This window comes from Choloepus didactylus, chromosome 10, assembly GCF_015220235.1.
Source record: "Choloepus didactylus isolate mChoDid1 chromosome 10, mChoDid1.pri, whole genome shotgun sequence".
NCBI lineage: Eukaryota > Metazoa > Chordata > Mammalia > Pilosa > Megalonychidae > Choloepus > Choloepus didactylus.
This window is the reverse complement of record NC_051316.1, coordinates 14,505,868-14,533,415: the sequence shown is the minus strand read 5'-3', so window position 1 is coordinate 14,533,415 and position 27,548 is coordinate 14,505,868. Positions and strand designations below refer to the sequence as shown.

General features: G+C 35.6%; 1 long non-coding RNA gene across 5 annotated transcripts in view; it reads left to right on the top strand.

Annotated features, from left to right (window-relative positions):
* LOC119505744 overlaps positions 1-27,548 on the top strand; it is a 310,630-nt gene that overhangs the window by 7,603 nt on the left and 275,479 nt on the right. For 3 of the 5 annotated variants that reach the window (XR_005210813.1, XR_005210811.1, XR_005210812.1), the window contains exon 3: positions 21,759-21,846. This is a non-coding gene — a long non-coding RNA (uncharacterized LOC119505744). Of the gene's footprint in view, positions 1-21,758; positions 22,309-27,548 lie in introns of those variants that run through there. The other 2 variants (XR_005210814.1, XR_005210810.1) reach the window with 2 other exon arrangements.

The following is a 27,548-nucleotide window of genomic DNA, read 5'->3' as shown; positions in this document are numbered from 1 at the left end:
CTTGTCTTGGAAAACCTGATTGGGGTAATCAAGGAAACTAGATGCTTAGACAACAAAAGATTTCAAGTCACCTTAGGAAAAACGAAGATATGGCCCAATCAAAGGAACAAACTTGCACTTCAAATGAGATACAGGAATTGAAACAACTGATTATTAATCAAACAGATCTCCTAAATCAATCCAAAAAATCAAATCAATGAGTTAAGGTAAGATATGACAAAAGAGATTAAGCTTATAAAGAAGACATTTGGTGAACATAAGAAATCAAAAGTGTGAAAAAAACAATTGGAAGAACTTATGGAAAGAGACAGAAGAAAGGATTCTTGAAGTGGGGGCCAGGACATGTGAAATCCTGCACAGGAAAAAAAGAGCAGATAGGGAAAAGAATGGAAAAATATGTCCAGTAGCTTAGGGAATTGAATGACAACATGAAGCACATGAATGTATGTGTCATAGGGGTCCCTATGGAGAAGAGAAGGGAAAGGGGGCAGAAACAACAATGGAAGAAATAATTACTGAAAATTTCCCATCTCTTATGAAAGACATAAAATTACAGATCCAAGAAGCACAGCATGCTCCAAACAGAATAGATCCAAAAAGATCCATGCCAAGACACTTAATAACCAGATTATCAAATGTCAAAGACAAAGAGAGAATTCCGAAAGCAGCAAGAGGGAAGTGATCCATCATATTCAAGGGATGCTCATAAGACTGTGTGGATTTCTCAGTAGAAACCATGGAGGTGAGAAGGCAGTGGTATGATATATTTAAGATACTGAGGGGGAGGGACTACCAACCAAGAATTCTATATGTGGAAAAGCTGTCCTTCAAAACTGAGGGTGAGATTAAAATATTCTCAGAGAGACACTGAGAGAGTTTGTGAGCAAAACACCTGCTGTGTAGGAAATACTAAAGGGGGCACTACAGACAGGTAGAAAAAGATAGGAGAGAGAGGTATGGAGCACAATATTGAGTGATGGTAACACAATCTGAACAAAGATGACTGTGAGTAAGATTGAAGGAGGAAGGTTAGGGTCAGGTGGGATGACAGAGGGAAGGCTGGAAGATAAAGACTGAGACTGTATAAATTAGTGAAACCCAGAGTGGTCAATGATGGTGATTAAATATACAAATATGTTTTTACATGAGGGAGAGCAAATGAATGTTAGCTTTGCAAGGTGTTAAAAATGGTGTGGTATCAGAGAAAAAAATAGAATCAATGCAAATTAGAGTCTATAATTAACAGTAGCATTACAATATGGTTCTACTAATTGTAACAAACGCAATATATCAAATGTCTGTAAGAGGGGAGTATAAGATGGGTATGGGACTCTTGGTGTTGCTATTGTTGTCTGACATTTTTATTGTATTTTACTTTAATTTTTTTTGTTTTGTTGCTTTTTAGTTGGGACTTTTTTCTCTCTTTTTTCTTTTTACCTTTTCACCTCTTCCTCTTTGTTTGTGGAAGAAATGGAAATGTCCTTATATAGATAGTGTTGGTGAATGCATAACTGTGTGATTATACAGGGAACCATTGATTGTTTACTTAGGATGGAATGTATGGTGTGTGAATAAAACTGTCTAAAAAGCAAACAGAGGTATACAAGTGCTGGAGAAAATGTGGAGAAAGGGATATATCTAATCACCGCTGGTGGGGAAGTAGAATGGTGCAGCCCACCTGGAGAGCAGTGTGGTGGTTCCACAGGAAGCTAAGCAAGGGGTTGCCATATGGTCCTGCAACTTGGTTATTGGGTATATACTTGGAAGAACTGAAAAGAGGGACATGAAGGGATAGTTGCACAGTGGGGTTTATGATATCAGTATTCATGATTTGCAGTGGAAGGAGGTGGCCTAAGGGTACATCATCTGATAAATGGAATGGCAAACTGTGGTGTACACATACAGTGGAATATTGAGCTGCCATAAGGAGGAGTGAAGTTGTGAGGTGAATGGATATTGAGGACAGTTGAGTGAAATAAACCAGATATGGAAAGAAAAACATTATACTGCTTCACTAATATGGACTAACTATAATGTGCAAACTCTGAGAATTGAGTCTGAGAGCATAGGTTACCAGGGGAAAGCTTATTGTAAAGGTTCCTAGATTGTAAGCTCTTATAGCAGTTGCATCTATCCCTGAGCTATAGTGGTTGTTTCTAAACTCTGAGATGCTGAGCTCTTTGTGTATAACCTGGTTGGTCCCTGGAAATTTGGGTATTTGTGTGACACTGAGTCTCAGGGCCAGAGTCTGGCTGCTATGAATGTCAGCATTACCCCCCACCAACGTGAGATATGACTCTCGGGGATGTAGAACTCCCTGGCCACGTGGGACATGACTCTCAGGAATGACCTTGGTCCTGGCATTGTGGACCAAAAGGGGAAGGCAAAATGAAACAAAGTTTCAGCAGCTGAGAAATCTTAAACAGAGTTGAGATCATTCTGGAAGTTATTCTTATGCATTATATAGATATCCCTTTTTAGTTTTTAGTGTATTGGAATAGCTAGAAGAAAATACCTGACACTGTTGAACTGCAACCCAGTAGCCTTGATTCTTGAAGACAATTGTATAACTATATAGCCTATACTGTGTGACTGTGTGATTATGAAAACTTTGTGGCTCCCACTCCCTTTATGCAGTGTATGGTCAGATGAATAGAAAAATGAGGACAAAAAGTAAATAATAGGGAGGGATGGAGGGTGGGATGTTTTGAGTATTCTTTTCCACTTTAACTTATTGCTTTTTGTTTATGGTAATGAAAGTGTTAAAAATTGAATGTGGTGATGAATGCACAACTATATAGTGGTGCTGTGAACAGCTGATTGTACACCAGGGATGATTGTATGGTATGTGAATGGGTCTCCATAAAATTGAATTTTAAAAAAAGGCACTGTACCTTCCTAGCTACCAACAATTTTACATTCCTACCAACAATGTCTGAGCCTTATGATTTCTCACATCTCACCAACCCTTGTTATTTTCTGTTGTTTTGATTCCAGCCTTTTAGTGTGTATGATTGATATCTCATTGAGTGTTTCACTTGCATTTCCCTGATGAATAACAATATGAGCATACTTTCATGTGCTTATTAGCAATTTGTTTATCTTCTTTTGGAAAACTGTCTGTTCATATCTATTGCATATTTTTTGGCAAAGTTATTTGACTTACTGAGTTGTGAGTGTTATTTACATAGTCTGGATACTAGACTCTTAGCATATCTATGATTTGCAAATATTTTCTCCCATTCTTTTCTTGGCTTTTTCATATACTTGTTGGTGTCATTAAAGCACAGAAGTTTATCTACTTTTTTGTCGTGTATGCTTTTGAAGTCAAATGTAAATATACGAAACTGTTGGCTAATCCATGTTCATGAAGATTTACTCCTATGTATTCCTCTGAATGTTATATAATTTTGACTCTTAACATAGGTCTTTGATCCATGTTGAGTAAAGTTTTCTGCATAGTATTAGACAGGGTTACAACTTCATTCTACAAACTTGGATTTTCTGGTGTCCCAACATCATTTATTGAAAAGATTATTTTTTTCTCCATTGAATTGTCCTGCCATCCTTGTTTTATATCTATTGAATATTATTGTAGAGTTTATTTTCAAACTTTAAATTCTACTCCATTAATCTATATGGCAGCCCTTATGCCAGTATCATACTCTCTTTATTACTTTATCTTTGTAGTAAGTTATAAAACCATGGAGTGTGAGTCCTCCATGTTTGTTCTTTCTCTATATTGTTTTCTCTATTCTGGGCCTCTTACATTTCCCTAAGAACTTTCTAATGAGCCTGTCCATTTCTCTTAAAAGGGAGATTAAGATTTTGATGCACATTGCATTGAATGTGTCGCTCAATTTGGGCAATATTGCTGTGTTAACAATAGTAAGGCTTCTGATTCATGAGCATAGGATTTTTTTTCCATTTCTGTAGATCTTCTTTACTTTCTGTCATTAGTTTTATGTAGTTTACAATGTGCATGTTCATTTCATTTGTTAATTTTATTCCTAAGACTTTATGCCTTTGATATTTTAAATTTCTTTTCAGTTCATTTTCAAATTAGCCATTAATATACTACATGGAAATACCATTTTTTATACTAATCTTGTATCCTGGAACATTGTTGAACTTATTTATTTGTTCTAATAGAATTTTATATGCCTCAGTTAGGATTTCCTATAAAGGAAATAGCACATCATCTGCAAATAGAAATAGTTTATCCTCTTCCTTTCTAATTTGGATGATTTTATATCTTTCTCTTAACTAATTGCTATGGCTAGAAACCCTTACAAATTAAGACTATGTAGATTTCTTATATTTCTGAATCAAAAATACCTTTGCCTTCACAGTATGAGTTAGAGAATGCAGCCTGAGCTGAAAACCAAGGAACTAGAGAAGGAAGTGACATTACAGTGATTACTGTATTAACAACTTGTTAGGCATTTTCTTTAAAAGTAGGTTTTGTTTTGTTTTGTTTTGTTTTGTTTTGTTTTGTTTCATTTATATCTTGTCATTCTTGGCACTGTTTCTAAAGAAAAATTCCTTTATCCCAAGCAAGAAAGCACAAGAGATTGAGGTTGGCTTCAGGTACAATATTGAATAGTTGGTTAGAGCAAATTTCTTTCTCTCATTCCTGAACTTAGTAGGAAAATAGTTAGTCTTTTGCGTTAAGTATGATGTTAGCCTTGGGGTTTACATATATGCTCTTTATCAGGTTGAGGAAATTCCCTTCTATTACTAATTTAGTGAATGTTTGTATCATGAAAGACTGTTGGACTATGTCAAATACTTTTACTGCTTTTACTGATATGGTTATACAGTTTCTGTATTTATTCTATTAATTTGTTGTATTACATTGTTTGATTTGCAGTTATTAGCCCAATGTTGCATTTCTGGGTTAAATATCACTTGGTCATGGTGTACAATTCTTTGTGAAAGTTACTGGATACTGTACTTTGTTGAGGATTTTTTCCTTCTATACTCATAAGGAATTTTTGAAATACCTTAATGTGGTTGCTGGCCTTTTAGAATGAGTTGAGAACTCTTTGTGCCTCTTCTATTTGTGGAAGAGTTTAAAATTGGTTTAATTATTTTTTAAACATTTGGTATAGTTCACCAGTGAAGCCATTGTCACCTGGGATTTACTTTGTGGGGAAATTTTTCATTGCAAATTCAATCTCTTTACTTGTTATAAGTCTATTTCAGTTCAATTTTGAATTCCTATTTTGTCTTGAATTAGTTTCCATAGTTTCTGTCTTTCTAGATATTTTTCCATTTCTTCTAGCTTATGTAATCTCCTTGCATATAGTTGATCATACTGTTCTCTTAGAATCTTTTTTAGTTCAGTAGAGACAGTAATGGCAACCTCTCTTCTATTTCTGCTTTAAGTAATTTGTTCCTTCTCCCTTTTTTCCTTGGTTAGTGTAGACAGAGTTTGGCAACTTTGGTTATCTGTTCTTTGTTTCTTTTTTTATACTTTTAGTTTAATTGATTTTCACTGTATTTTTTATTCTCTATTTTATTATTTCCTCTAACCTTTTATTTCTTTCCTTTGCTTGCATTGGTTTAGTGTACCCTTCCTAGTATTAAGTTGCTAGGTTCTTATATTGATTTATATCATTTTTTCTTTTTAATATACTCATTTTACCTTTCTTTTTCCCCATGCATGATTTTAGGAGCATACTTTACACATTCATGTGTTGTGTTTTTATTTTCATTATTCTCAATGTTCTAATTCATCTGGTGTTTTCCTTTTGATTTACTGATTATTTAGTCTTATGTTTTTTGACTTCTACATATTTGGGGATTTCCGCATTCATATGAAATTAAAAGGGAACCAAGATAACCAAAACAATTCTGCACAAGAAGCACAAACTAGGAGGACTTCTGAATTTCAAAACTTATTGCAAAGTAGTGGTAATAAAGACAATGTGGTACTGGCATAGCTATAGACAGAAAGATCAGTGGAATGGAATTAAGAGTCCAGAAAGAAAACAGTGTGTCTACAGTCAAATGGTTTTGACATGTATGCCAAGACCAACAAGTGGGGAAAGAATATTATTTTCAACAACTAGTGCAGGGACCACTTGATAGGCACATACAGAAAAATGAAGTTGGACCTTTAACTCACACAATATACAAAAATTAAAGTGAAATGTATCAAGCATCTAAATGTAAGGGCTAAAACTATAAAACTATTAGAAGACATAGGAGAAAATCTTCAATGACCATGGACTTTGCAAAGAATTCTCAGGTAAGACACGAAAAGCAACAAAAGAAAAAAAGGAATTTGATACATTTATCAACATAAAAATTAAAACTGTTTTTGCTTCAAAGGACATCATCAAGAAAGCAAAAAGACAATCCAAAAAATGGGAGAAGATATTTGAAAATCTTGCATCTCATAAGGAACTTGTGTCTAGAATATATAAAGAATTATTACAACTCAATGGTGAAAAGACAAATAACCAAATTGAAAAATGGTCAGAGGATCTGAATAGACATTTCTCCAATGAAGATAGAAAAGTAACTGATAAACACATAAAAAGATGGTCAACATCGTTAATTACCAGGGAAATGCAAATCAAAACCACAGTGAGATGCCGCTTCATACCAACAGCACATTGGTGAGAATGTGGAGAAATTTGAGTACACATTCACTGCTGGACAGAATGTAAAATATTGGGGTCACTTTGGAAAACCGGATGGAAATGGCTCAAATGATTAAACATAAATTTACACATTACCCAACAATTGCACTCCTAGGTATATAACCAAGAGAAATGAAAACATATGTCCAAACAAAATAGCAGCATTATGAATAATAGCCAAAAGTTAAAACCCAAATATGAATCAGTGGATAAATGCATAAACAAAATGTGATATATACATACAATGGAATATTATTTGGGCATATAAATGAATGAAATACTAATAAATGCTTCAACATGGATGAATCTGGAAACTTGATGCTATGTGGAAGAAAAAGATAGCCACAAAAGTCACTTATTATATGATTCAGTTCATGAAAATGCACAGAATATAGAAATCTGTACAACACAAATAGGTCAGTGGTTGCTTAGGGCAGGGGTGGGGAGAAGTAGGGGAAATGGGATGATAGCTTTTTAAGGTGATGAAGTATTCTAATATTGGCTGTAGTGATGATTGCACTTATCTGTGATATAGTAAAATAAACTGAGTTGTATACTTTAAATAGGTAAATTGTATGATATAGGATTTTATAGATCAATAAAACTGCTTAAAAAAATCAGTGGCATGTATGCCAAAAGTCAACCAGTAGTTATCTTATCTCTTTCTCATTCTCAACATGGGATTTTGGGTGTCCATCTTCTTCCAGTGCCCAGGGCCTGAGCAAAGCCTTGGGTGCTTCTGAAGTGCTAAGACTGGTGAGGGAAGAAATAGTAAAAGGAGACCCATATGTGTTTAAGGCCAGCAAACACAGCAGATATTTGTAATACTTAGGATTAGCAAGCAGGTCCTGGCCTGCTTTCTGGGCAGTAGATCCTATGACAGTTAACTTTCGTAGCCTTTCCTGTGTTACTTTTCTCCTGCTGGATTATCTGGTAATCTCAAAGGACCACACTGATGCTGCCTGAGAGTGCAGAAGGGGTTTTCCTAAGATAAGTCACCTGTTATCTCTTGCTGGAGAGTAGAGTCTCAGGCTTAGGGACAGAGGTTTCTGGGGATAGGCTTCTTGTGTCAGAGTCCCTCTTGCCAGCCAGCAGGGTAGAAGAATGCTTTCTCTTGTCATGTATTATAGCAGGGCTCCTTATCAATCCTGCAAGTGGTAGTGGTGTCAGAGGGACAGGAATGAACTGGGGTGCTGGGAAATAATGAGCTGGAAAGCTTCTTTTGGGAGGGTGGGTGGGGGGAAACCAAGTGGGTCACTTTCTTCTCTTGGGTCAGGGGATGAAAGATGCCTGCCTCTGGGTTATTCTGTTCTGGCGTCTCACAAATTTGCCTTCCTCTTACCACCTTTCATAGTTGTCCGTTAGTTGCCACTCTTCCAGGGTTAATGGTTGTATTTTGTAGGTATGAGTATGGGGAAGTGAGTCAACACCTTCTTGTAAAGACCCCTAGGGCTCAGGAATATGGATCTCACAAATCATTCCTTTTAGCATCTATTTGCTGGAGCCTCAGTTAGTGATTTTTCCCTTCAAATTGCTCCCCCCCCCAAACCCACTTTGTTTCCATGTTACAGACTAGAGGATGAGGCTCAGAGAGGGGACATGACCTTTCCTGGGTCTTGTATCCAGAAAGTGGCACAGTGGTTTTGAGTGTTCCTGTGGTTTCACAGTCCCTGAAATTTCCCACTGCAGGGCCACCTTGAAACATAACTGCCCCATTTCCCCACCTCTGCTGGGTTCAGGGATTCACAAGCAAACACACTTTACCAAACAAATACAACACACACACCCCTTAACTTTCTACACTTACTGCAAATGACCACATTTCTATGGATGCCTCGCTGTTGTTCCCTGGAGGAAAGAAGGCTGAATTATCGGGTAGTCAGGGATACACAGCACAGTAAAACTACAATGGTGGTGACTATGGGAATGATTTTCAATATTCTTTGTGCTAGTTCTCTGATGAAAATTTCCTTTTCAAGTTGAGATCCAGGATAATTGTACCTCTGAGGGAGTGGGCATGCTTCCTTCTCTCACAGTTGGGAAGTTATTACACACAGTTCATTTTTGTGCTGAAGCCAGTATCATCCCTGTAAACATATTACTCTCCTGATGAACATATTTTCACTATTCTTCAAAATAATGATTTCTCATTTCTATTTTAACTTGCATGACTCATAATGTAATGAACTTATAATTCTCTCAATTAATGATTCCTGGCAACAGTCAAAGGAATCCTGACTACTAACATTCTGGAAAGAGCATCGTATATGTTTATTTCCACCGATTCTGACTTTTTATTGCTATGTTCAATTGAAAACAAAAGTACAATTAAAGGGAAGTTTTAGGTAAACAAATCATGAACCCATGATAACATGAACATATTTAGTTGTACATATAGCCTGCAATCATCATCTACCTAATTGAGTTCACTTAAATAATTATATAAAAAAGTTGAATACCATTTAAAAATCTTCCTTTCATTTTATGTAATGTTATATTCAAATATCTCACATGCTTTTCTAATTATAATGTGAAAACTTGTCCTATCTTCCAACAGGTTGATGTTCCACAAATTACTAATTAACTTACTGCTTCATCAGTGTAGAATAGGACTTTTTAGTACTTGACTCCCATCTCTATTTTATATCCCAGGGGTTGCCATTAACAAAAAGTTCTCATCTAGGAAAGTTGGTGTCCCAAGAAAGTTCTTTGACTTCTATACATAATTGTTACAGTTCTTAGTGGAAGCATAATTTGTCCCTGTTTGTGACACTCTCTTCAGAGACTCCCACCTCTCAATGTGTCAGGGCCAGTGCAGTGACATGAGAACCACCTCCCAGTGGGAGCTGAGGTCACCTCACTGGCTTTTATAACTCGGGAATGAACCATTTCCCCAGACACGGCTATCAGTCCCATCCCACACACACTTCAGGGGCAGCAACACCAGCTCAGGTGAGTCAGGTCTCTCTCACCCCTTGTCACAGGGAGCAATGGAACACTCTTCTGGAGAACTAAACTCCCTTCTCTTATTTTCTCTAAAAACTCTCTTTTCCACATTTCTTCCATTGGAAATGTTTCTATCAACCCATTTTATTTATGCTCTGTCCTCTTTTTGTTTCTCATTGCTCTCCATGTTTTTCATTCCATCCTTAATACATTTCATCCTTTTCCTTAGCATCCATACTTCTCTTTTCTCACCTCTCTGTTCTCTGTATTCTCTTTTTAAAGGGCAATTATATTTTTCTTGAATTGAATCCCTTTCCTGTATTGTAGGCAGCTTACGCTCAAACTTCTAATGAGGTACCCACTTGAATCCTCCTTTTAAAACTTATTCTAAATTCCTTAGTTCCCTCTGTGGCCTTAGGGTATAGTAGCTATGAATTCTGTCTGGAGTCTGACAGATGGTGTTCAAACCCTGCTCTACCACCTCCTTGCAGTATTCTTGTGCCAGTTAACTGTCCTCTCTATACTTCTGTTTCCATCTGTGAAGTATGAAAATGGTACTTACTCTACTAGTACTGCTGTTATGAGGATTGAATCAACCAACACATCCCATCTGCTCAGACTGATGTCCTTTGCTCAGTAGGTCCTGAAAGTGTTTGCTGTTACTGTTCTGTGTTGTACACTTTGCACTTCCTGCTGTCTGTCGTGCTCAGCCATTGCCTTCTATCAGCCTTCATTCCTCAGTGAGCTCAGGTTCTAATGGTTTTAAGCTGCTTGGCTTCAATCAGAGAGCTAGATTCTAGATTTTTCTGCTTTACTCTCATTTTCCTACTTTCCCATGTTTAGAGAACCATGGAGTTATTGTTAACATTTTTTTGTCACAACTTTTTACAATCTTCATTTTATGTAATTTAGATCTCTTTTTTTCTCTGCTTTCCATTAGTTTTTCCCGAACTTATCTCTCAGGCTTCTTACACCACTGCTGTCAAGGCATGCACACAAATCCCCCACATTCCCCTTCCTTTTATTTAACATTCATTCATTCATGCACTCCATTCCTTCACTCACTTTTCATTGACTAGTTTGCTTAATTCTCCTTATAAAGCGTCTCTCTCCACTGTTCTCTTTCATGCTTTCAATTTTATCTTTACATTTCAGTATTGACTCTATACACATTCCCTTTAGAAATACCTACAATTTTTTATGGTCAATTCTCATTTAATGTTATATTTTACTACGCTTTATAATGTATTTATTTACATGTCTTCCTCATCTCGTCCTATTTTAAAATTGTATTCCTCACCTTCTATTTCTTTGAATTCTGTTTATAATTTATAATTTAGTATTACACACTTCTAATAATGTTGTGTCTCTCTAAGTCATTGTCCCTCTGTCCATTGGTTTTCAACTGTACCCAAATCTGTTCCCCATGAATTTTTCTGTTCATGTCTCTTAATATACCTCTCAAGTCTTTACCTGCATCTTCCTCTCGATTCCTGCTGTCCCTCACTTTTCCTCACTTTCTTCCTCTCCATGGTAAACTGCTTTTTCCTTCTCACTGTGTTGGTCTTTAAACATATTCTCCATTCACCTGTATTATTTTATTTATTTATTAATTTAAGAGTCATTATTTGAGTAACTCTAATGAAATGATGATGTTAGATTATAAGGAAGCTTTATTGTTTTTAGGTGGAAGAATCAGGAGCATAAATAGACCTATTTTTCATTCAGTGGTGAATGTTTTATATGGGAAACATTTTTAGATTTTAGACATTTTTAGATCTATAGATTTATGTTAATCAGATCCTCAATTTGAATAAAGTGCTAGTCCATAGTTCTTTATAGATCATTTATCCCAAATAAATCAGTAACTTTCATAAATTACAGAACCATTACCAACATGCTAATTACATAATGCACCTTTCTGAAATTCATCTCAAAGTATTAATATATAAGAATATTTGACTAAAATCTTAAAAGAAATAACAGTTATGGGCATTTAGTTCTGGGATACTTAAGCGTTTTTTGAAGCTCAATAAGAAATCAGTTATTTAATGGAAAGGAATCAATGCCTCAGAAGAGACCAGGACATACATGGTTGACTTAATAATCACATAATTTTTACATCAACAAAGATTTACTAAAGGAAGGATTTCCTTCAAATCTGGGATCGAAATTTGACTTTTGAAGTTGATAAAATTTGCTTGCTTGATTTTTTTTTCATTTTCTAGCTCACCCTCACTATTTATATTGTAGTATAAGTTTTTAGTTATACATTTATAATCCCTGTCATTTTCAGTCCCCAATTCTCTTTTTCTTTTCCACAGGCACTCAAAAATTTTTGTTTTATAATGTGAAATATTGAGCAATTCCCTGAGTTTGCTGTGCTATTTCATATTATGAGTTTTGTTTTTTAAATGAGTTTTTATTTTAAAGAATTTTTCATTTGTGAGAGTTGCAAAGACACTATAGATGTTCCTGTTCACTTTTTATTCATTTCCCTCTAATGTTAACAACATGCATTACCATGGTTTATTAATGAAAACTAAGAAGCTAACAAACATTGGAGTGATTTCTATTAAGTCCAGACTTTATTCAGATATCCCAGGTTTTTCCAGTAATGTCTTTTTTTCTGTTCCAGGATCCTCTCAGGAAACTGCATTACATTTTGTCATCATGTATTTTTAGTCTCTTCTGGTCTGGGTGAAAGCCTCTCAGACTTTCTTGCTTATTTATTACCTTGACAGTCTTGAAGAATACTGGTCAGGTTTCTGTAGAATGTTCATAAGTTGTGTTTTCCCATAGAAAACCCATGACTGTGTTATGGGTTTTGGGTGGAGAGGTGAAGTGTTATCATTTCATCATTTTCAGGGGCTACAGCATATCAATATGACCTGTTGTTGCTGATGGTACCCTTTAGCTTTGGCTAAAGTAGTGTTTTCAGTTTCTCCATAATGTTCCTATTTTAGCTTCTTTTCATTCAAAGTGAATGAATTCACTCAAGAGGAAAGAAAACAAGCTCCTTTGGACAGGGCCTGTATCCATTGATATTATTTGGAATTCATCTGAAAAGGAGAATTGTATTGTTTCACTTTTTATGCAATCATTTATTTATGTGGGAAAACTTGCAGATGTTTATTTAATTCTTTGAATTACTATCCAGTACTATATTTTTAAATTGATAATTTGTTCTAGATTTGGGCTTCAGGAGCTCTTGCAGGTTGGCTATTGTGGCCTTTGATATGCCCAACCTTTTGTTTTTGAGCATTTCTTTACTTTCTGCCACTAAAAGGTACTCAGTGTTCATCAGATATTTTCCCTAACCCAGTGCTAGACCTGGGCATTTCGCATGGAATCCTGTTACTCTTAGTCAAGAAGGTATTTTTAGAAATCATGACTTGCAAAATAGGGTTGTTTGTTTCCACTGTGGTATTTTTCTAGCTGTTCTCCACAGAGAGAAGTAGGAAACGTATCATTAATACTCTACTTGTTTTCATATTTATATATTACTTCCAGATACATGTTCTTCAAATTTGTTTATTTCATACGTATGTATATATATGTACACACACTTGAGTTCATTCTGATGTCTCTATCTCTAATCCAGAAATTAAGATTCATTTTATCCTTCCTATGTTACTTATTTGTAACTTCTTTCTCTGATTGGTTAAAACTGGCTGCAACTACCTAAAGTGACCAACTAGACTACCGTGTTTACATACAGTGCCTTTTGTCTTTAGGCCTACAATTTATAGTAAAATCACTGTGTATTAAAGTTACTTAGCATATTTTCCCCAGTGCCCTTCAGTGAGATGAGCCCATACATTTGTAATACAGCCATGTTAATTTTAACAGCCTGTATCCCATCCTACCATCCCTGGACTCCGTGGTTAACTTTTAAAATTTGCATATGTATAAGTTTGCTCTTTCTGATGTACAGTTCAGTGGGCTTTGACACATCCATGATGTAATATGTCCACCAACTCAGGTACCAAACCAAACAGTTCCATCACCCTAAAAATTCCTTTATTTGCTCTCTTTGTAGTCATAAATTCCCTCCTCCCTCAAACCCTGTCAACCATTGATTTGTTTTCTGTTCCCATAATTTTATCTTTTCTAGAATGTCACATAAAAGGAATCATCTTATTTGCTTTTAGGGTATGTCTGGCTTCTTTTATACAGCAAAATGCATTTAAAATTCACTCATGTGAAAGGTGAATGTATAGCGCATTCCTTTTTATTACTGAGGGCAATGCCACTGTATGTTTTGGATTTTAGCCATTGTAGTAAGTATGTAGTGATATCTCATTGTGGTTTTAATTTTCATTGCTCTAATGACAAATAATGTTGAGCAAATTAACTTTCCATATCCTAATTTGTTCTGTATTTCTTCTTTGGAGAGCTGTCTGATCTGATTTTTCCCCACACTTCACTCTGGTCTGTTGACTATTTTAATTCTCCTAATGGTGTCTTTCATGGAAGCATGTTATAATTTTGATAAAATTCAAGTTGACCAATTTTCTAATCAAGTTTTGTATGTCATATCTATAAACTCTTTTGTAAACCCCATGTCATAGAATTTTCTCCTATATTTTCTACTGTAAATTTTATATTTTAAATTCATGTCTGTGTTGTATTTTTAGTTAATTTTTGTGTAAGGTGTGAAGAATGTGTTGAGTTGCATTATTTTGTGTAAGGACATCCAAGTGTTCTGACACTGTTCATTGAAAATGCTGTCATTTCCTCATTGAGTTGCCTTTGTGCCTTTGTCAAAAATCACTTGGGTATATTCATTTGGGTCTATTTCAAAGTTCTCTGTTCTGTTCCATTGGTCTATAACTCCATAGTCATTATGCAGTAACTCCCAGTTCTCTCTGCCTACTGCCCCTAGAAACATACTTTCTCTCCCTACAAGATTGGATAATCTCTAATAATTTCTTTGGAGTTACCATGGTGCTGAAATTTTTTTTTTTTTTTTTTAATCATCATTTTATTGAGATATATTCACATACCACGCAGTCATACAAAACAAATTGTACTTTCGATTGTTTACAGTACCATTACATAGTTGTACATTCATCACCTAAATCAATCCCTGACACCTTCATTAGCACACACACAAAAATAACAAGAATAATAATTAGAGTGAAAAAGAGCAATTGAAGTAAAAAAGAACACTGGGTACCTTTGTCTGTTTGTTTGCTTCCCCTACTTTTCTACACATCCATCCATAAACTAGACAAAGTGGAGTTTGGTCCTTATGGCATTCCCAATCCCACTGTCACCCCTCATAAGCTACATTTTTATACAACTGTCTTCGAGATTCATGGGTTCTAGGTTGTAGTTTAATAGTTTCAGGTATCCACCACCAGCTACCCCAATTCTTTAGAACCTAAAAAAGGTTGTCTAAAGTGTGCGTAAGAGTGCCCACCAGAGTGATCTCTCGGCTCGTTTTGGAATCTCTCTGCCACTGAAGCTTATTTCATTTCCTTTCACATCCCCCTTTTGGTCAAGAAGATGTTCTCCATCCCACGATGCCGGGTCTACATTCCTCCCCGGGAGTCATATTCCACGTTGCCAGGGAGATTCACTTCCCTGGTGGTGCTGAAATTTAATATTATATATCTGTAACATTCTAATTTGCTTTGATTCCAACTTAGCTCACTAGTATGCATACTAGGTTTCCAAACTCTGATCTCCACCCTTCTTTACATAGTTGTTGTTACAAATTACATGGCTATTCATTATGTGTCCAAAGCCAGTGATTTAACATTACATTTTCTGCATTTACCTTTAGACCCTGTAGGAAGTTACAATCCAAATATATAATAGAACTTGCATTTTTATTTACTCTTGCCTGTTCCTTTGCTGGAGATCTTTGTTTCTTCATGTGGCTTCCATCTGTTGTCTATTGTCCTTTCCTTTCAACCTGCAGCACTCTCTTTATGTTCTCTTTTAGGGCCAGCCTAGTGGTGATCAACTCCCTCACTAGTTTGTTTAGGAATGTCTTATTATTCTCTCTCTCATTTTTGGAAGACAAAATTTCTTGCTTGGAAATTCTTTGCTTTCAGCTTTTAAATATGTCATGCTACTTCCTTCTTGTGTCTATGGTTTCTGATGAGAATTCACTCTTAATCTTATTGAGGCTCCCATGTATTTGAGACACTTCCCTCTTGTGGCTTTCAGAATTCTGTCCTAATGTTTAGCATTTGACAGTTTGATTACACTATGCTATGGTTTAGATCTATTGTACATATCCTGTTTAAGTTCATTATGCATCTTGGATGTGTATATTCATGTCTTTGGTTAAATTTGGGAATTTTTCAGCCATTATTTCTTGGAGTATTTCTGCCCCTGTTTTTATGGGTTTATTTGATGTTGTCACACAATCTCCTCAGATTCAGTTCACTACCTTTGGTACTTTCTGATGCTTAAAAATTTAAATAGCCTTTCCTTCCTGGAATGAATCACAGTTGATAATTATGTATTATCCCTTTTATATTTTGCTGGATTCTAATTGCTTTGTCAAGAATGTTCTCTTCCGTATTTATGAAAGATGTTGGTATAGTGTTCATTTGAAAAATAATGGTCTGTTTATTTGAGGATTAGGGCAATGATGGCATCATAAAGTGAGTTTGCAAGTATTCTGTCCTCTACTATCTGGAAAACACCATGTAGAATTCATGTAATTTCTTCCTTAAATGTTTGGTAGTGTACACCCAGAGCATATAAGGTACTGGCTTAAACTATGGCAGTTTTTGCGTCATGATTTTGAGGGTAGGGAAAGTCCTAAATTGAGGAATTTGCAAGATGATGCTTTCTCTCTGAAGACGGAAGTTCTAGGTCTGAGTGCCAGCGATCATTGTCCGTGGACTTTCTGTCACTAGTGAATGCATGTGGCTTTGTCTTCTTCTTTCTTCTCTGGTTTCAGGTGATTCTTGGTTTCATTCCATGTCTTTCTCTCTCCTTTTCCATTCCTTTTGCCAAAAAGGACTTCTGCCATCTTGGATTAATGCATATCCTCATTCAGTTTGGGCACAGGTTAACTAATAAAGGCTTCAAAACATCTCAATTACAGATAGGTATACATTCCGGGGCCAGAGGCTGTGACATGAACTTAACTTTTGTGGTATGCATAATTCATTTCCCAACTTTATACCTTTATTATTTTCTAATATATACATCTCATGCCCAAAATTCCTCTGTAAACACTGCTTTAGCTGCATCTAAAATTTTTGAGATATTATGCTTTCATTTTCATTTAGTGTAACAGATTTTTACATTTTCATTTAGAATTCCTCTCTGATCCATGGGTTTAATTGGCACTGTTTTTTTAATTAATTATATTAAACATTTTATTTCAACTATTATTAAATCAAATCTTAGGGGAATTTTCAAGAGACCTTTATACTTTTTGAATGTTTCCTCCAGTCTTATCCTTGGCTGTATCTATTATTATGTAACTGAATTGATACTTTGAGTGAGAATATAATATATTCTATGTTCATGGCACACAGTATATCAAAATAAATTTGAGATATGTCTGGATTAAATGCAGCAAATAAATGATACTAGTATCTATTCCTCAGATTTCTTTATTTTGCAGACATTTTGTTTAACCTAAGCAGAAAAATGTGAAATGACAAAATATTTACTTTACATTACATCAAATTAGGTTCTTTAAAAATATTTGTTTCTATTCATATTTCTTACAAGAAAAATATATTAATGTGAAAACGTAGCTAAAAATTAGAAAATACATATAAGATAGAAAAATAATAATAGATAAAATGTTTATCCACACTTTTAAATGTCGGTACATGCTCATTAGATGTTCTTGTTTGTATATTGTTTGTTTTTTTAAGACATTGTATGAATTGTTAATTATGGAGAAAAAGGAATGGAACAAAAAGCATTTAAAAGTTCTTCCTAATTCAGAATTACATGCCTGCAAGTTACAACACAGAGAATTAAATCATCACCATATTGTCAAAAGTTTAAATGTTGATCACATTCAGTGCTTATACAATTGAAGGAAGTTCAGATGCTAAAATATTTAGTAAAAGAGATTTCTTTTGGTAGAACTTCTTTGTAAAAAAAACTATGGCAATGGCTGTGAATGGATGATACAAGCTAATCAGATCAGCATTTATTGTAAGGAAAGTTAGAAAATGGCTTTGAGCAAATGAAATGCAGTTGTAAATGTTGCAACATTAGCATAGCAAATATTTTTAGGTATTGAAATTATGGTAAGAATAGCTTCTTCTTTAAAAAGTACTGGGGATGCCCAGAAATGACTATGGTCTGTTAATTTCTGATGGATGTAGTAGGAACAAGTTCACTGAAATGTTGCTATATTATGTAACTTTCTTGGGGTAAAGTAGGAACATGTTGGAAGTTAAGCAGTTATCTTAGGTTAGTTGTCTTTTTCTTACTCCCTTGCTATGGTCTCTTTGAAATGTCCTTTTATTGTATGTTTGTTTTCTTTTTAACTTTTTTTTTCATACAGTTGATTTGAAAAAAGAATGGAAAGTTAAAAAAAAAAAAAAAAAAGAAAAAAGACAAACAAGGAAAAAAAAAAAAAAAAACAAAAAAAACGATGTAGTGCCCCCTTGAGGAGCCTGTGGAGAATGCAGGGGTATTCGCCTACCCCACCTCCATGGTTGCTAACATGACCACAGACATAGGGGACTGGTGGTTTGATGGGTTGAGCCCTCTACCATAAGTTTTACCCTTGGGAAGACGGTTGCTGCAAAGGAGAGGCTAGGCCTCCCTGTATTTGTGCCTAAGAGTCTCCTCCTGAATGCCTCTTTGTTGCTCAGATGTGGCCCTCTCTCTCTGGCTAAGCCAACTTGAAAGGTGAAATCACTGCCCTCCCCCCTACGTGGGATCAGACACCCAGGGAAGTGAATCTCCCTGGCAACGTGGAATATGACTCCCGGGGAGGAATGTAGACCTGGCATCGTGGGATGGAGAACATCTTCTTGACCAAAAGGGGGATGTGAAAGGAAATGAAATAAGCTTCAGTGGCAGAGAGATTCCAAAACGAGCCGAGAGATCACTCTGGTGGGCACTCTTACGCACACTTTAGACAACCTTTTTTAGGTTCTAAAGAATTGGGGTAGCTGGTGGTGGATACCTGAAACTATTAAACTACAACCCAGAACCCATGAATCTCGAAGACAGTTGTATAAAAATGTAGCTTATGAGGGGTGACAGTGGGATTGGGAATGCCATAAGGACCAAACTCCACTTTGTCTAGTTTATGGATCGATGTGTAGAAAAGTAGGGGAAGCAAACAAACAGACAAAGGTACCTAGTGTTCTTTTTTACTTCAATTGCTCTTTTTCACTCTAATTATTATTCTTGTTATTTTTGTGTGTGTGCTAATGAAGGTGTCAGGGATTGATTTAGGTGATGAATGTACAACTATGTAATGGTACTGTAAACAATCGAAAGTACAATTTGTTTTGTATGACTGCGTGGTATGTGAATATATCTCAATAAAATGATGATTAAAAAAAAAAAAAAAAAAAAGTACTTTACCTATAATGTTAATTGAAAATGGGGGATACATAATTGTTTATGCAATAAAATTCTGGATAAAGAAGCATGCATGAAAAATGTCACAGTACGGCATATTCTTACCATGGCATGTTCTTATGCTTATTCTGTATCAATGACTGATGACATTTTTAACTTTTTCCTGTATACTAGTTTTTCAACATTTCCTCCACTAAACAAGTTATTACTTTTAAAAAGCATACACAGTAGCAATTAGATGAAAGGCTGTAAACAGTATCAAGCACCATCTGAGCATAATTTGGCCTTTCACTGCAGCCTGCTTTTTAAATAAATACAGAGAAACATGCAACCAATTCTTTCTAAACTTTAGGAAATATATCTAATAGTAATCACATCACCACCACTGGAATAAAACCATACCTATGTTTGTGGCTCACTATTTCATAATATTGAAAATTCATCTCTTTGGTAAAACTGACTTTAGAATGCGCTGTTGTGCAGTGTTCCTCAGCTTCAAAAGATTGTGACAAATTCTCTATATAATTTTATGCATATGGGTTTCTTGGATTTTGTTTTAGTGCTAAGACAGTCACCAGGAAATGCTTTCAAAAGATATGATCTTTGGAATACTCTTCCTGTGTCAAACTGGCATTGGGATTCTGGGGAACTCCCTGGTGCTCTTGGTGAGCTCCTACATCTCCTTCACCCAACCTTCTCAGAGGAAGATCACAGATAAGATTCTCACACAATTGACTTTTGCTAACCTGGTTGCTATAATTACTCAAGGAATCCCCGAAACTATGTTCTCATTTGGAATTAAACATTTTCTGAGTGATGTTGGGTGTAAGGCTGTGCTGTGCATTTACACTGTCAACCGGGGTGTCTCCATCTGTTCAACCTCTCTCTTGAGCATAATTCAAGCCATCATCCTGAGTCCCAACAACTGCAGATGGTCACAGCTCAAACTCAAAGCCACCAATTTCATTTATCCTTCCTTTTTCTTCTTCTGGGCCCTCAACATGGTAATCAATTTTCATGTCATTAGAGTTCAGCAACAAAAAATTACACTTTGGGTACAAATGGATTTTCTATGAACTATTGTATGACACCAGGCATAAGTTTTATTTTTATAATTTGCATACTTCTTTGGGATATTGTCTTTTTGTTCTTCATGATGTTGGCCAGTGTGTACATTGTTAATCTCTTGTGCAAGCACCAGAAGAAATTACAGGAAATGAAAAAGATCAACCATATGCAGAAACTGTCTCCAGAAACAAGAGCCATGCAAACTGTCCTTTACTTTGTGACATGTTTTGTTTTCTTTTATTCATTCAATTCTTTCCTTATTGTCCACATAGCTTTTTCAAATCAGAAAGATATTAATTTCCAGGGCATCAGTGTCCTTTTCTCATTCTGTTACCCAGTTCTGTGCCCTTTCTTGTTGATCAACACAGATAGTAGGATTTCCAAAGCACTGCATGTTCTCAGAAAGCAAAGCAATACTCAGCTCCAAAGCAGTTAACTGATGAATGTAACAACTACTCATTCTGTGGCACCCAAGGATTCCAAGAGACAATTCCTGTTTTAATATAAGACCATCCTCCAAGAATTTAACTAAGCACTGCCAGCTCTCAAATATCTCACTTACTCAATTCTAGTTGGGTTATCTGAAAATAATTGAAAATAAGACTTTTATTCAGCACAGACCAATGTCAAATTTTTGAAAGGGCACTGTAAATGTTATTGAGGAGATATTCTTCATGGATATAAAATAAGTAAACAAATGTGATTTTATTTCTCTTATTTGAATATATCCATAGATGAATTGCTATATGATAATTTGGTTTCTCCATGTTAGGGCACTACACCTCTGCTCTTTAATCTTAGAACAAGTCAATGCATAGATTAGGAGATGACAACATGAACTCCTTTCTCAGAAGTATTCCAATAAATATTAATGAGAAGATACATCATGTTAACTTTATAGGCATAGTTATGTCCAACTCTTTTGTTATGCTTCCTTTGAAAGTACTAAAAAATGAAAATACTTCTAATGTTAATAAGAAGAAAATGACCTCCAGTATAGTTATTGGAAAGCACTTGGTGATTTCATTTTGCTTAACTACTGCTTCATTTTGTTCCAGGGAGATGCAACATTGTGAGATGCTGTGATATTTGAGTGTTGACTTGTAGTATATGTTCTGAACAATATATCCTCTCAACCCTGACAAAAAAAGATGAGGGAGCCTGACATTGTGAAAATAAAAACAAAACAAAACAGTATACTGAAAACTTTCCTTGGAGGTTTTTTTTTTCCTTATGGTTGCATATGGTATATAATCAAATGAGATTAAATTAAGTAGAATATTTTCCATATCTTATATTCTCAGTTGTGAAAGTGAAGTCACTTTATCAAGCTGAGTCTGCTGATCTGAGTTTTTTATGTCCTTTTTTTCTGTATGTCTGTGCCTCTCAACCCTGTGTGTATCAGGACTCTTATGTTTATAACCTTAAAAATAGCAATTAGGATAATTTTCTTAATACAAATGTTTGCTATATATGATCTATTTGTTCACTTACTTATATGAATTTTAAAAAATATTATTGGTAACTACGTTTATTTTTCTGCTTCTTAAGGAGAGGAACCAGGTCTTTTTCATTGCTCCTGCATTTGTTGTCCAACCTGGGATATCTGGTTCAAATTTAAGTTGCCTAACTTATTGAGGTAAGTAATCTCCTCTGCTAATGGAACATGTTACCATCTTTGAAACATGTTAGTATTGCCATTCCCAGAAACTTGACAACAGTTTAGCCTTTGGTGGTCACCCTCACCTATATTGGAACTAAGGGTTTGGGGAGATGATATAAGGTGGTATTTTGGACAGTTTGCAATTATTGTGAAAATCTTGCCTGTTCTGCCAATGAGGCTAGTGATTCTGATGTACAGTCAAAAAAAAGAGCCCTTGGAAACGATTCCCTCTGTTAGGAGCTTACTTGCAAATCAGTATTTGTTTCAGATATCTTTGTTCAATCTTGGTATACCTGGTGATTCACTCCCAGTCCCAAACAGGAGCCCTTTACCCTTGAGCAGAAATCTGGATTCAGCTACCACCTGGAGCCTGATCATGAAGTGCCATTACTCAATTAAACCACATTGAATATATTACCTAAATACATAAGTAAATATGAGACAATGTAAATATATTTCTTTATAACTCATTTCTTCTTTTACATTAAATAAAATTACATAAAGCATTAAAGTTTCTTGGATGCATTTATGAGAAATGAATATATAATATATGCAAATATGAGCATAAAGGAACGGGAGAGAGGAGAGCTATATTGGAACAATGTTTTCTGTAGTACTAATACTGAGGTGGTTTTAATCCAAACAAGATTGTTTTAACTTAAGATGCTAATTGTAATCCCTGGGACAATGATTAAAAATTTACGCAAAAGAAAAATAGCCAAAGGAAAAAGCAAGGAAATAACTATGGTACACTAGAAAATGGGTATTTAACATGAAAGAATGCCATAATGAAGAACTAGATGAAAACAAGCTTAGAGAATTACCAGGGAAAGTTTACACTGAAACCAAAATAGTTGGAGACTTCAGTATCCCACTTTCAAAGATGGATAGAGCAACTAGGTAGAAGAACTACTAGTATCTACAAGACTTGAAAACGCTATAAACTGTCTAGACCTACCAGAGTGATATAGAATATTTCACAAAACAGTAATAAAATTCAGATTCTTCTCAAACACACATGGAATGTTCTCAAAGGTAGACCATATGTTAAAGAATAAAACAAGCCCCCAGATTTAAAACATGCAAGCATGCTGCCTGATCACAATGCAAATAAATTTAAAAATGAAGTATAATTAATGGAAAACTGAGAAATTCTCAGATATGTGGCTGTCAAACAACACACTCTTATATAAATAATGGGTCCCCAAAGGAAATACATAATATATAAGAAAATCATTTGAGATAAAGGAAAATGTAATACAATATAGCAACACATAGGGATTCAGTTAAGCTGTTCAGTGTGGGGCATTTATAGCTATAAAAGTCTATGTTAAGAAGGGAGAACCACATACATCACTCACTGAACTTTCCCAGTTAATATTAGAAAAAGAAAAAAACGAAACCAATAGCAAGTATAAATAAGGAAATAACATTTAGAGAATATAAAAGAAATAGAGACTGGAAAAATATATGGAAAATCAATAAAACTTAAAGATAAGAAGATAAATAATGACAAAACAAGATTTTAAAAATGGAAAATCCGATTCCATGCAGGGGATTCTGGGAAGGTGGAGGCATAGAAAGAAGTGGAAGACTTAGTCTCCCCCAGAACAATTCATAAATGAACAAAAAACCAGTAAATAACCTGGAATGGTAGCAGGGAGACAAACGTGACAGTAAACTCAACATCCACCGACATGAATTGGGAGGAATGCCCAAGATCACAGCATAAAATCTGTAAGTAAAATTGTGGACCCGCGCTGGGTGCCGAGAGTGTGGAGCTGGGAGCCCCTCCCTCACGGAAGCTGCGCTGTGCACTTTCTCAGCCCAGCCCCAAGTGAGGTTTTAATATTAACTGCTCAATACAGACAGCAAATCCTCAACAAGCAGACAGAGGCTTTTGGTGACAACTGACCTTGGGAGAATTGGGGGAAATATTCTGTCTCTCGCTCTCTCTCTGTGGAGAAAACCTCAGCTGCTCTCATCCCACAAGGCATGGCAGTAAAGACAGCCTCACCCATTCTGCATTCTGAAATGAGCTGAGAGCCCTGCAGCACAGCCAAGCGGCCCAGGGCTTCCCTAGAGGGACGGCACACACTGATGACGTAGCACGGCATACCCCTTGGCTGAGGGAGGAACACGGCTTGGAGGGGGTTCCGCTTGGAGAACCCAGGGGTGCTACACCAAGTCCAATGGTTTATGGGACACTGAGAGAGAGCTGCCCTTCCTCCCTGGCCACCCGTGCACGTGCCCCACATTCAGGGTGGGCGACTCCAGCAGCATGCCCAGGCTGAGCTCTCCAACTGAACACACAAGAATCATTTCTCCTCACTATGCGGGAAAAAAACGTTGAGAAATGACTGGAGGGATATAGGTGGCCCACAGACACCATCTGCTGGTTACTTAGAGAAAGTATACATCACCAAACTGTGTCTCTGAAAAATTAGATCGATATCCCTTTTTTTTTGATACAACTTGAAAGAACCCTATTAAGCAAAACAAATGCCAAGAGGCCAAAAACAACAGAAAATCTTAATGCATATGATAAAACCAGATGATATGGAGAATCCAGCTCCAAACACACAAATCAAGATTTTGGAAGAAACGTTATACATTGCAAATTTAATTAAAGAATTACAATCAAAGAATGAAAACATGGCAAAGGATTTAAAGGACATCAAGAGGACCATGGCCCAGGATATAAGCGCCATAAAAAAGACCCTAGAAGAGCATAAAGAAGACATTGCAAGAGTAAATAAAAAAATAGAAGATCTTATGGAAATAAAAGAAACTGTTGGCCAAATTAAAAAGACTCTGGATATTCACAATACAAGACTAGAGGAAGCTGAACAACATCTCAGTGTCCTAGAAATCCACAGAACAGAAAATGAAAGAACAAAAGAAAGAATGGAGAAACAAATTGAAAAAATCACAATGGATCTCAGGGATACAATAGATAAAATAAAACATCCAAACTTAATAGTCATTGGTGTCCCAGAAGGGGAAGAGAAGGGTAAAGGTCTAGAAGGAGTATTCAAAGAAATTGTTGGGGAAAACTTCCCCAACCTTCTACACAATATAAACACACAAAGCATGAATGCCCAGCCAACTCCAAATAGAATAAATCCAAATAAACCCACCCCAAGACATATTCTGATCAGGCTCTCAAATACTGAAGAGAAGGAGCAAGTTCTGAAAGCAGCAAGAGAAAAGCAATTCACCACATACAAAGGAAACAATATAAGACTAAGTAGTGACTACTCAGTGGCCACTATGGAGGTGAGAAGGCAGTGGCATGACATATTTAAAATTCTGAGAGAGAAAAATTTCCAGCCAAGAATACTTTATCCAGCAAAACTCTCCTTCAAATTTGAGGGAGAGCTTAAATTTTTCACAGACAAACAAATGCTGAGAGACTTTGCCAATAAAAGACCTGCCCTACTTCAGATTCTAAAGGAAGCCCTACCAACAGAGAGACAAAGAAAGGAGAAAGAGATATAGAGAATTTTAACAGACACATATAGTACCTTACATCCCAAATCACCAGGACACTCATTTTTCTCTAGTGATCACAGATATTTCCCCAGAAGGGACCATAAACTGGGACATAAAACAAGCTTCAAGAAATTAAAAACAAAAATGAATATACTCAAAGAACATCCTCCAAACACAATGGAATACAAATAGAAGTCAATAATTTTTGAACTATAACTCCACTATTTACTTCCTACATGATAAAAAATACACAAACTCTAAGGACAAATCAATGGTTTTGAACTCAATGTAAAATATGTAATTTTAGACAACTATATAAAGGTGGGGGAATGAAGGAGTATAGGAACATAGTTTATGTGCCCTATTGAAGTGAAGGTGGTATCAAAGAAAAACAAGATTGATAGGGATTTAAGAGGTTAATTTTAAGCCCCACAGTAAACACAAAGAAATTATCAGAGAATATAACCATAGAGATGAAATGTAGAGTTGGGGTTAAGAGAAATGGAGGAAGGGGCAACGGGAAGTTAAGAAAGGGGTGTAGGGTTGCTGTTTGAGGTGAAGGGAAATTTCTAGTAATGGATGGTGGGAAAGAGCATAACATCATTCTAAATGTGATTAATCCCACTAATGGAAGGCTAGGAAAGGAGTGGAATGGGAAGATTTAGGCTGTATATATGTTTCCACAATTGAAAAAAGAAAAAAAAAAAGTCTAACTAGACGACAATTGAATGCTAAGGATGAACTTGGATGGGATTGGAGGGTTGAGGACAGGTGGCTCGAAGGGACACAGTTGTGACATAAGGAAAAGGAAATATAGAATGTAAGTATTGTAGCATTGTTGAATCTCTTATACTTCTTAGCTGTGCTTAATGGAATTACATAGAATTTCTTGTTCATGGGAAGTACATACGTGAATTATAGTGTATGTTCAAGGATGTGTGCAGCTAACTCTCATATATTCAGAAGACAGAGAAATATATGATGATAGATAGGGAGGAAAAGAAATAGTGATGTGACAGCATGGTATAGTTGGTGGATTGAGCTATCGGGGGAGGGGGTTGAGGATATGATGGAATTCTGTGTATGGGGCTAGTATTGTTTTTGCAACTATTCATGTAACTTTGAATTTATTTCAAAATAAAAAAAAATGGAAAATCCTCCAGCTGGATTAACTTAAGAACAGAAAAAAGCAATATGTTACTATCAGAATTGAAAGTGTGTAAAGCAGTAAAAACCTTAGTGATTTACAAAAAAAATTATGGGGAATACAGTGAAAAAATGTATGCCAACAAATTGCATAACTTTCATGAAATGGAACATGTGGTTGACATGTTCTTTTTAACAGTAAATCTTTAATCCCCTACACAAGTCTATTGGAATTTATAAACAAGTTTAGCGATATTCTTTGTGGTTTACAAAACTCAATAGCATTTTTATTCAAAAAATGAAATTAAGGGAACAGTTCCATTCACAATAGCAATAGAAGAATCAAAAACTTAGGAATAATTTTAACAAATAAGTTGAAGATGTGTACGCTGAAAACTAAAAAGAACCATTGAAACAAATTAAAGATCTACTTAAATGGAAACCTCTCATGTACACAAACCTGAAGACTTATTAGGGAAAGTTCATGGGGAAATGCAAGAGACACAGAATGGCAAACAAGTGACTTATCAGTGTAAGGGTTTTTTTTCTGAGCTCTAAATTCAATTCCGTGAATTTATGTGTCTATCCTTATGCCAGAAGCACCCTGACTTAAGCAGCAGATCAGACCTCAATAATTTTATATTGTAATAAGCTCCTTGATTGTGTATATTCTTATTTTTATAATCTTTTCATTTTGTATTTAATATCAGTGGGATAAGTCAGATTCAGAAAATAATTGTAAACGTTCATTTTCAGTATCTTACAGTGATACAGTTTTGTATATACTTAAAAATATACCACCAGATCAAAAAAATGTTTTAATTACTGTAGTTTTGTAGTAAGTTTTGATATTGTGAAGTGTGAGTTGTCCATTCTCAAAATTTTTTGGCTATTTGAAACTCCTTTCAATTCGATCTGAAATTGCCGACTGGCTTTTCCCAGTCTGCAAAATGTGCTGGAATTGTGATGGGAACCTCTTTGAATGTAGCTCAGTGGGATTACTGACAGCTTAAGAATGTTAAGTCTTCAAATCCATG